The 11,862-nt window shown below is 48.8% G+C and overlaps 1 non-coding gene across 1 annotated transcript; it reads left to right on the top strand.

Annotated features, from left to right (window-relative positions):
• Positions 1-5,934: 5,934 nt before the first annotated feature.
• TRNAN-AUU (transfer RNA asparagine (anticodon AUU)) lies at positions 5,935-6,006 on the top strand. Its single transcript has one exon. It is a non-coding gene; the product is annotated as a tRNA-Asn (tRNA).
• Positions 6,007-11,862: the final 5,856 nt, after the last annotated feature.

Raw genomic sequence — 11,862 nt, forward strand, 5'->3', positions numbered from 1 at the left:
AAGATGCCCACCATGAGGATGACAGCCTCCAACCCCCCCTTCCCTTGATAACACCCCCCAAGAGCATGACAACCTCCCCCATCCCCGGATGACAGCCTCCCCCATCCCCAGATGACAGCCTCCCCCATCCCCAGATGACAGCCTCCCCCCCACACCCACAAGATGACAGCCTCTTCCCACCCCATGATGACAGCCTCCCCTCCCCCATGATAACAGCCTCCCACCCCCATGATGACAGCCTCCCACCCCCCATAAGGACAGCCTCCCACCCCCCATAAGGACAGCCTCCCACCCCCCATAAGGACAGCCTCCCACCCCCCCATGATAGCCTCCCACCCCCCCGATGACAGCCCCCCCCCCATAAGGACAGCCTCCCACCCCATGATAGCCTCCCCCCACGATGACAGCCTCCCCCCCATAAGGACAGCCTCCCCCCCATAAGGACAGCCTCCCCCCCATAAGGACAGCCTCCCACCCCCAGGATAGCCCCCCCCACGATGACAGCCTCCCCCCCACGATGACACCCCCCCCCCCATGATAGCCTCTCCCCCCACGATGACAGCCTCCCCCCCACAATGACAGCCCCCCCATGATGACAGCCCCCCCCCATGATGACAGCCCCTCCCCCCCCAATCCCCAAGAGGATGACAGCCCCCCCCCATGATGACAGCCCCTCCCCCCCCAATCCCCAAGAGGATGACAGCCCCCCCCCATGACAGCCCAGCTTCCAACCCCCTCTTCCTCTTCAGATGTCCCCCAACAGCAGGACAGCCTCCTCCCCCCCCCTCTCTCTCTCTCATGGAGGTGTTGGGGTGAGAAGTATCATGGAGAGGATCACCTGATTGGTCACCTCTGAGGATTCTCCTCTATAATAGAAAACACGGAGAATAGAATCTCCTGACACCGAGAGGAGGAGATCTCCCTGTACTCCGTGTGGGCGGAGCATCCCCCGGACACCCTCCCCTCCCACCTTCTCCTACTATATACGGCAATACGACCGGACAGTCTCACCGGGGAAATCCACACACCGACCGAGATCCTCTCCCCGCCACAACACCGATCACTTCTCCTCCTCACACTTCAGTCACAGATTCAATCAACTTTATTACACCGCGGACAACGCAGAGTGTACAGGTGAGCGACTGTCATATTATGTAATGGGAGTGACGGTGACGTGCAGAACGTCACGTACGCCACCTGATCTGACGGAGCACCGGCGCCATCTTTGTTGAAGGCAATAGCCGGTCTATCGCCTCATATAAAGTGATTAGAAGTCAGTTTGTGGGGTCAGCAGTGTGTGAGACCCCTCCAGGAGAGACTACGAGGAGAGCGGGCATGCTGGGACTTGTAGTTCATACACAGAGAATCCTCCATAGAGATCTATGGGGACATGCTGGGACTTGTAGTTCATACAGAGAATCCTCCATAGAGATCTATGGGGACATGCTGGGACTTGTAGTTCATACACAAGGAATCCTCCATAGAGGTCTAGGGGGACATGCTGGGACTTGTAGTTCATACACAAGGAAACCTCCATAGAGGTTTAGGGGGACATGCTGGGACTTGTAGTTCATACACAGAGAATCCTCCATAGAGATCTATGGGGACATGCTGGGACTTGTAGTTCATACACAAGGAACCTCCATAGAGTTCTATGGGGGACATGCTGGGACTTGTAGTTCATACACAGAGAATCCTCTAATGTGCAATCTTCACAGGCAGAGACTAAATAATAACAGTGTTTAAAATGAACATTACAAGTAGTAAAACGTTTTAAAATGATAAAAATGAATAAAATGATATAGATAAATAAAGATCTCCGCACTGTATAAAAGATTCTCCTAATATTTATTGCATCCAATAGGAAACATTCCAGTTTTATCAATTTGTAGTATTACAGTCTATAGGATTTCATTATAAGGAAGAAATCGGATCATTTCCAGCTCTGCTGGATCCCCAAAATCAGATCCATCCTGTGCACAGTGCCTGGCAGAGCCCAGATGAGACATTTTGCAGCAGCTGTAAAGTGAAGTTGTTGTTTTGCAGCTCAGCCACACTATGTTGTCATGGCAACAGTGATGTGAAGGCTATAAATAGAAGTGCAGCAGCTGCAGAGTGGCAGTTGGTCTTTGACCTCAGCTGAGACAGGTTGTGTCTGAAAGGAGCTCCTGGTATTTTCTCACTGAATTTCAAAGCCTTCAATTTTCAGATTGGTATTGAGTGTTTATTCAAAACCTTCTGTTGATAGCGATCAGCAAGCGCAGATTTCTGTCTTTATTTGTTGTAGTAATTAACATTTCTTGTCAGTTACTAATCTTTAACAAAAATGAGGCATCAGATTATTGCCATCATTTTTACTCTACTGAGCACATGGGTAGGAGTACGAGAGGTCAACAAACCCTCTCCAGAGATCTCCATGCCCCTCAAGGTGCAGATAGTGGAGGAATTAGGCAAAGATATTGAACGTGACCCCCCAGAGATTTATATGAAAGAGGAGGAGACTGTACAGTCAATAGGGGGGCCAGGGGAGAGTTCATGGGTTTTTAAAATATTCTCATGGTCAGAAAAGCAAAAAGACTCCCAAAAAGACCCAGATATCCACATTCCGGTGGAGGAGTCCAAGATCGAGTCCACAGGGCAGCAAGTGGACGACTTGGACAGAGAAACAGAAAATGACCCCCCAGAAAGCCACATTCTGGTGAAGGAGTCTGAGATAAAGTCCACAGAGCAGCAAGTGGACGAATTGGACAGAGGAAGGGAAAATTACCCTCCAGAGATCCACGTGATAGAAAAGGAGACTGTGAAGACAATGGAGAGGCCAGGGGAAATTCCATGGGTTTTCAAAATATTATATCCTTGGTTAGGAAAGCAAAAAGTCTCCCAAGAAGCCCCAGATGTCCACATTCTGGTGGAGGACTCCAAGTTCAAGTCCACAGAGCAGCAAGTGGATGATTTGGACAAAGGAAGGGAAAATAACCCTCCAGAGATCCAGAAGCCAGTGAAGCAGTTACACATCAAATCAACAGAGCAGGAAGAGGACAATTTGGTAAAAGAAACGGCAAACAGGCCACCAGAATCCTCCAGCTGGTTTTCATTACTGGCCACCAGTGCATACTGGTGTAAGATAACACTCCTGATAAGTATCATCATTCTGAAATACATCCTGCGGAAAAATGACCTGGCCAGGATGTTAGGACAATATTTGTTTTTCCTGAATCTGATTGAAGTCATTTATGATGGGCTGGGCATTTTCAACTTTCTTTGGGCAAGCGAGTGGGCGGCCTTAGAGAATAGAGTCCCACCCCTGCTTACAAGCACTGGTGAAGAATATTGTTGGTCAGAACACTTTCAGGGATTCCTAATGCTGCTGTTGCTTCTCGTAGTGCTGCTGGAGGAGCTTGTAGCACTCCTGCTCATATTATTATTCAAGCCGTTCAACCGATTCTTCCTACCATCGAATGACAACATGACCCCACCAACGAATGGTCACAGCAGCCCAACAACAAGTGGCGATAGCACTTCATTAAGTGGCGATACCACTTCATCAAGTAGCTATAGCCCTCCATCAAGTGATGACTTTACCCCACCGACAATGGCAGAAATCAGTAAAGAACTCATGAATAACATCGTCCGTCAAGTGCACGCAAGTGCCGGTCCCATCAAGCCTCTGATTTCCCTGGAAGTAAGTCATAGACAGACTCCACCACTCGAGCCGACAATTCTGCCATCGAGTGCTAGGGGTGGCATTGATGGTTACACAGAGACGCCACCACTCAAGCCGACAATACTGCCATCAAGTGCTAAGGGTGGCATTAATGCTTACACACAGACTCCACCACTCAAGCCGAAAAGGCAGCGAAACGTCACCTGCCAGTGTCCAAGTGATCATATCACCCCGCCACCCTGCCACCAAGTGATAACATCATTCCCTCATCAGATGAATAAGCCCAGGAAAAACAGAATACTCAGGCGCCTCAGGACCTTTTGGCGTTGTTCAAGGGACAGCGCAATAAATGAATAGACGCCTGTTTTTTGATGGAGAACATCTCTTTGGTGCCTCTAACCCAAACCCTAACCCTTACACAACTTTACAAAGCAGGTTAGTGGTGCTAAGAGTTCTCATCCCCCCCCCCCCCCCAGCAGGAAAAGCCTGGCCTTAAGCTGTCACAAGCCTTGGGCTTCTAATCCCCTCAACCCTGTAGACAGGTACTATTTGAACATCTTGCAGGGACGCCCCCACTATTCAGAATGGGGGGACATCTGTTGACCTTTGCAGACACCTCTGCAGAGCAGAACTCTTGCTTGTTGTCCCTGGACACCACGTTTCTTACCCCGGTGTCCGAGATGCTTGCTGACTAGGTGTCCACAAAGGCCAACAGATGTTTGGAAAGTAGGCGCGTCCCTTCAAGATGTTCAATAAGACCTCTCTACAGGGTTGGAGGGATTAGAAGCCCAAAGCTTGTGACAGCTTCAGGTCCAAGCTTCTTTTGCTTGGGGGGGGGGGGATTAGAACTCATACCACCACTGATGTACTTTGTAAAGGTGTCTAAGGGTTAGGGTTAAGATTAGAGGCACCAAAGAGACGTTCACCAATTGATAGGGATGAGCTCCAAATCTCACCATCTCCTCCGCCTGCTACGTAGACTCATCCCCTTCGTCCCAGAAGAGGACAAAGCAGCAGTAGTTGGAACAATCATCAATTCCAGACTTGACTACACAAACTCCCTCTACATAGGACTACCCCAATATCAGCTTGCGCGCTTGCAACTCATCCAAAACACGGCGGCAAGACTGTTAACAGGAAAAAAACCCTGGGAATCCATCTCCCCTTCCCTGAGGAGCCTACATTGGCTATCCGTAAAGAACCGAATCAATTTCAAGACCCTCTGCCTCACCCACAAATGTATACAAGGAAACGCTCCTCAATACCTATGCGAGAAAATAAAGCACTATACACCCAATCGCAGTCTTCAATCTTCAAACCAAAACCTCCTCCTTATTCCAAAAACCCGCTACAAAACAAAAGGAGAACGAAGATTCGCAGTACAAGGACCACGGCTATGGAACGCTCTACCTACCCACATCCGCATGGAAGAAAACCATCAGGCCTTCAGGAAGAAAGTCAAGACCTACCTCTTCTAAGGAGCTGGACAACACAGGAGAGATCTAGCGCCTTGAGGCGATTCAGTTCGCATGTGCAGCGCTATACAAATCATTCATTCATTCATTCAATAATATGAAATATGCTGAAATTGCTGTCCTGCAAGCCAGAGTCTCTTAAAGAAGAACTTCATTAAAATAGTCAGGGACTTCTTAGAAACCATCAACTGCTGAGATAATGAACACTTTGGTGAGAATTGTGTAATGTACAATACAGTGTATATAGTGCAGGAGTTTGTAATTTACAACATAGTGTATATAGTGCAGGCAGGGCTGCCATCAGGGGGGTACAGCCGTTACAACTGTAAGGGGCCCTGAGACCGAGGGGCCCACCCAGGCCAGAAGAAGGCAGGATGGGTGAAGGGGATCCGTGCTGTGCAGTACAGAAACAATCTCACAGTTTCTGCTGTTCTCGTGGACCAGGTAGGAAGCTACAAGTAGGGGCTGTGAAGGTAAGGGAGGGGGCTGTTTGTTTACAGGGAGGGGCCAGAGGCTTGTGTGTGTTTACAGATTTGTGTATGTGGGGCTGCCATATACAGATGTGTGTGGTGTGTGGGGGGGGGGGGCTGACATATATACAGGTGTGTGTGTGTGTGGGGGGGGGGTGGCTGACATATATACAGGTGTGTGCAGCCGGGTGGGTGGCTGACATATATACAGGTGTGTGTGTGTGGGGGGGGTGGCTGACATATATACAGATGTGTGTGTGTGTGGGGGGGGGGGTGGCTGACATATATACAGGTGTGTACCCTTCACACTCCAAAGACATTCCTCGCGTTGGTGGTGCAGTGGTGAGCATAGCTGCTTATTCAGCAGCTGACCCGGGTTCGATCCCCGGCCAACGCAATCGCCAAGATGGCTGCCTCGACCGCTAACTGCTTTGTGTCCCCAGGGAGAAATCTGCTGTACAATTTACATCCTGATGGAATAAAATTTAAACCAAAATGAATGAGAATAACGTAAAATGCCCTTACCGGACGCGGTGGACTCACAGGCCGTTCAGCGGTGAGTCATACGAGCTTGAACTGTGAAGCACGGTAGGGTTATAACTGTTCCTGGTCCGCAATGGAAGGATCCTAAGAAGAACTCCAGTCACAAACAGTCTCCCGATTCGTCCTCCAGCACTCATCAACAGGGCCAGTAATTAAAAAGTGACTCCATCTCCATGTATGTTAACTTCTTCAAAACAAAATTTCAACATGAACTGTACAGTAAAACGGTGAAACTGTCTGAGAGCTCCTCCACGGATGTCAGCAAGTCCGAGCGATCATAATACAGAGAGCAGAGAGGCTCTCCCTATATCCCCAAGAATAACCCTCCCTGTAACCCCAATACTATCCCTCCCTATAGCCCCAAGAATAACCTTCCATGTAACCCCAATACTATCTCTCCCTATATCCCCAAGAATAACCCTCTATGTAACCCCAAAAATAAACCCTCCCTGTAACCCCAAAAATAACCCTCCCTATATCCCCAAGAATAACCCTCCCTGTAACCCCAATACTATCACTCCCTATATCCCTAAGAATAACCCTCCCTGTAACCCCAATACTATCCCTCCCTATATCCCCAAGAATAACCCTCCCTGTAACCCCAATACTATCCCTCCCTATATCCCTAAGAATAACCCTCCCTGTAACCCCAATACTATCCCTCCCTATATCCCCAAGAATAATCCTCCCTGTAACCCCAATACTATCCCTTCCTATATCCCCAAGAGTAACCCTCCCTGTAACCCCAATACTATCCCTCCCTATATCCCCAAGAATAACCCTCCCTGTAACCCCAATACTATCCCTCCCTATATCCCCAAGAATAACCCTCCCTGTAACCCCAATACTATCCCTCCCTATATCCCCAAGAATAACCCTCCCTGTAACCCCAATACTATCCCTCCCTATATCCCCAAGAATAACCCTCCCTGTAACCCCAATACTAACCCTTCCTATATCCCCAAGAATAACCCTCCCTGTAACCCCAATACTATCCCTCCCTCTTCCTCTAAAGTACCCCTAAGGCTGCATTCAGACTTGTGAGGTCCATGACATTTTTTCCCCGTGTTTTTGGCGTGCTCGCCTTGAACGGCTCCCCGAAGCGTGACAAACGCACCAAAGCAGCTCACGTACTTTTTATTGTCAGTGAGACAAGTGCGTTTTTCATGTGTTTTTCTGGCAGTGTCGCACACGATCTCTACCCGCGTTTGGAGTGACATTTCGGCAGATTGTTCGCACGTTTTCCGGGAATGTCCGCCTTTCACGCCTTTCCGTGTGTGTTCCCAGAATGTAAAGGTGTGAATACATAACCCCCTCCCCCCCTCTGTAATCCTCACACCCCCCATGTCATGGCTGACCTCACGCTCTGCTCGTCGCCTGGCTGTTATGTTGGTCCTCTGGCCTCCATACTTTTCAAGTCACTGACCTGGAACAAGTGTGCAGGAAAGGGGTAGAAAAGACCGGATACGTCTTCTATGGCCCAGAGCATTGAAGCCAGAGGAGCACCATGACAGCCAGGCAACTAGCATTTTCATAATGGAAGTCTATACCGGTATAAAGGTCTCCTGTGGCCTCATATGAACCTCTTACACCTTATTACAGTTCATTCTTCCATAAAGACCTCCTGGGGCCCCATAGAACCCTCATACACCTGATAACAGCCAGGCAACCAGCATTTTCATAATGAAAGTCTTGAAATGGCATAGTCTCCTGTGACATATACATATTTATAATAATCTTAGACCTTATTACAGTTTATCCCTCCAGTAAAGTCCTCCTGGGGCCCCACAGAGCCCTCATACACCTGATTACAGGCCATGTATTCTTTATATAGAGTCAGCACACTGGAGAGCTCCGCGCATGCGCTTTGTTTTTCTTATCAAGCCGCCTTTAAGCAGCGTTGAAAAGTCGGCGGACCAGGGACATCCCTTTAATTCCCCGCCGCTCGGCTGTGATTGGTTGGTTCGGGATGTCCCATCTCTTACCTGGTTGGATGATCACCCTTTTCTGATTGGAAGGCTGCCCGGCTGCTCTCTAACACGGGATTGGCTGGCTGTCTTGGCGGCGCTCTGGGACTCGGGATGAACGTGTGGAGCCCGGAGGGGTGAAGAGTGAGAGCGGCGGCTGTAAAGGACGGGAACTCCCGGTCTTTTCATTACAGAGCCTCATACGTGATACCTGACAGCAGCTGGTCACACAAACTCACCACAGCGGCCAATGGCCAATCACAAGCCGCCTTTAACCGGCCCCCTGTCAGAAAAGTGAGTTTTGATTGGTTGCTAGGGGGTTATTGCCGTTAGTGCTTCGTTCAGCCATCAGTAGCCAATCACAGTTCACTTTATTGGCCTTTAGCAAAAAGGAATTCTAATCGGTCGCCAGGGGTAACTGCCCTGATGTTGGTCGCCAGGGGTAACTGCCCTGATGTTGGTCGCCAGGTGTAACTGCCCTGATGTTGGTCGCCAGGGGTAACTGCCCTGATGTTGGTCGCCAGGGGTAACTGTCCTGATATTGGTTGCTAAGCGTAACTGCGCTGATGTTGGTCATCAGTGGTACCTGCCGTGATCTTGGTTGCCAGCGGTAAGTGCCCTGACGTTGGTTGCCAGGGGAAACTGCCCTGATGGTTGCTAAGAGTTAACTGCCCTGATGTTGGTTGCCAGGGGTAACTGCCCTGATGTTGGTTGCCAGGGGTAACTGCCCTGATGTTAGTTGCCAGGGGTAACTGTCCTGATATTGGTTGCTAAGCGTAACTGCCCTGATGTTGGTTGGTTGCCAGGGGTAAGTGCCCTGACGTTGGTTGCAAAGGGTAACTACCCTGATCTTGGTTGCCAGGGGAAACTGCCCTGATGTTGGTTGCTAAGAGTTAACTGCCCTGATGTTCGTTGCTAAGGGTAACTGCCCTGTTGGTTGCTAAGGGTAACTGCCCTGATTTTGCCCTCCAGGGGTAGCTGCCCTGATGTTGGTTGCCAGGAGTAACTGCCTCAATGTTGGCTGCCAGGGGTTACTATCCCGATGTTGGTCGCCAGGGGTAACAGTCCTGATGTTGGTCGCCAGGGGTAACAGTCCTAATGTTGGTCGCCAGGGGTAACAGTCCTAATGTTGGTCGCCAGGGGTAACAGTCCTAATGTTGGTTGCCAGGAGTAATTGCCCTGATGTTGGTCGCTAAGAGTTAACTGCCCTGATGTTGGTTGGCAGGGATAATTACCCTGATCTTGGTTGCCAGGGAAAACTGTCCTGATGTTGGTTGCCAGGGGTAACTGACCCGATGTTGGTCGCTAAGGGTTAACTGCCCTGATGTTGGTCGCTAAGGGTTAACTGCCCTGATGTTGGTCGCTAAGGGTTAACTGCCCTGATGTTGGTTGCTAAGGGTAACTGCTCTGATGTTGGTTGCCAGGGGTAAGTGTCCTGATGTTGGTTGCTAAGGGTAACTGCCTTGATGTTGGCCGATAGGGGTAGCTGCCCTGATGTTGGTTGCCAGAAGTATCTGTCCCGATGTTGGTCGCCAGGGGTAACTGCCCTGATGTTTCTTGCTAAGGGTAACTCCCCTGATGTTGGTCGCCGGGGTAACTAACTACCCTGATATTGGTTGCCAGGGGTAACTGCCCTGATGTCAGTTGCTAGGGGTAACCAAACTTGGGTAAACATCAATGTCCAACCAAAAGCCTTAATTATTTTTTAGTTTTGGCTTCAATGAGGAAGGGATTATCTCCTGAGAGCCATTAGAGAGATTCTGAGCCCGGTCACACGGTCGCAGTGCGATAATGTCGCGGTAATACACGTTGGCGCAGTGCGGTGACCTTCACATTAAAGAGGAACTCCACCCAAATCCTGGAATGTAGAAAAAAAAAAAGAACACAACAAAAAAATGTTATAACACAGTGATAGTAAAATACCTACATACCTCCTTCACGCCTCGTCTCTTCAGCACCGCCATTTTGTGTCAGGGCAAGCCCTGAACCAGCCGTGCCAGTCCTGCACATGGGCATGCGGTGGTCTGCAGTGCTGCTATGGCAACGTGAAAACCAAATGGTTCCCTGCCAGAGTGCAGGGTCTGCCGGCAATTACAGTGCCGTTACTATGGCAACGTGAAAACCAAATGATTCCCTGCTAAAGCCCTGGGTGCAAAAACCGATGCAGCTCTTGCATATGGTAGCCAATCAGCTTCTAGCTTCAGCTTGACAGTCAAACCTGGAAGCTGATTGGCTGCCATATGCAAGAGCTGCGCCAGATTTTGCACATCTCCAGTTTTAGTAAATCAACCCCATTGCCATAGTTAACGCCACCAATTGTGCGCGCGCCCTGCGCTCTGGCAGGAATATTTCGTTTGGACGTTGCCATAGTAAGGCCAACAAAAGCGCTGCCAGTCCTGCGGATGCGCACCTTGTCGGGGGAGTCATTGGCTTAGGTGGAGTGTTTGTGCATGTGCCGCGACAATAGACTAGTCTCTGTTTCGTCAGATTAGGTGACCCGTCAGAATGTGGAACAGAAATTACATTCTGTCGCCGCCATCTTGCTACACCCCGCACTCCTCCATAGTAAGGATACACTGAGAAGGGGGGGGGGGGAGCGGACATCTTGTTACACCCACCGGAGTTGGGTGTAAAGTGAGTAACAGTAAAGTGAGTTTATTTAGTAAATATACAGTACTTAGAACTCCGTCTGCTTAGATGTTGAATTTTAAAAGCAGCGAACTTCTGTCAGATTAGCAAACCTGTGAGATCAGCAGGCTTGCCGCTGCTTTTAAAACTCAACATCTAAACAGTCGGAGTTCTAAGTCCTGTATTTCACTCTATAAACTCACTTTAATGCTAAAAATAAGTGTAGAATGCAAAACTTTGGTGGGTGTAGCAAGATGTCCGCTTCCCCCCTTTTCAGTGTATCCTTACTATGGAGGGTGTAGCAAGATGGCGGCGACGGAACATCACTTCCGTTACACATTCCGACGGGTCGCCAAATCTGATCAAACACCTCTACCTTTTGGGAGTCGTGCTTGTAACGGTCATGCCTTGCAATGCCTCATGGGACTTATAGTTCTGGAGGGCCACAGGTTGCGCTCCCATTTAAGTAAAGACAAAACTTTTTTTTTTCATTTTCAATATCGTAACGGAAGGTTGTGGCCCCTGTCAGGTTTTTTTCTTTTTTTTTTTGCCATCTGTGATTTCCATTTACTTCCTGTCCCATCGCCACAACAGGAAAGGTGAGAGGAAATCCCTGGACTAATGTCCCCATTGGGAAGATTTCTCCTCTTCCTGTCAGTGGTGGCCCGTCCATTAGGGACCTCCGCCGATGGTCTTAAAGGGGAAATTTTTTCTTTATTTGAAAAAAAAAAGTCTTTTTTTTTTTTTTTAATTATTTTTTTTATTTTTTTTTTATTGCATTTTAGTGTAAATATGAGATGTGAGGACTTTTTGACCCCCAGATATCACATTAAAGAGGACCTGTCATGCTTTTTTTCTATTACAAGGGATGTTTATATTCATTGTGATAGGAATAAAAGTGACCCATTTTTTTTTAAAATGGACAGTGTAAAAAATTAAAAGTAAAATAAATAAGAATTTTTTTTTTTTTTTTTTAAAGTGCCCCGTCTCGCCGAGCTCGTGCGCAGAAGCGAACGCATACTTAAGTCGCGCCCGCATATCTAAACGGTGTTCAAATCACACATGTGAGGTGTCGCCGCGATTGTTAGAGCGAGTGCAATCATTCTAACAAAAGA

Source organism: Aquarana catesbeiana, linkage group LG09, assembly GCF_042186555.1.
Source record: "Aquarana catesbeiana isolate 2022-GZ linkage group LG09, ASM4218655v1, whole genome shotgun sequence".
In the NCBI taxonomy this organism is placed as follows: Eukaryota; Metazoa; Chordata; class Amphibia; order Anura; family Ranidae; genus Aquarana; species Aquarana catesbeiana.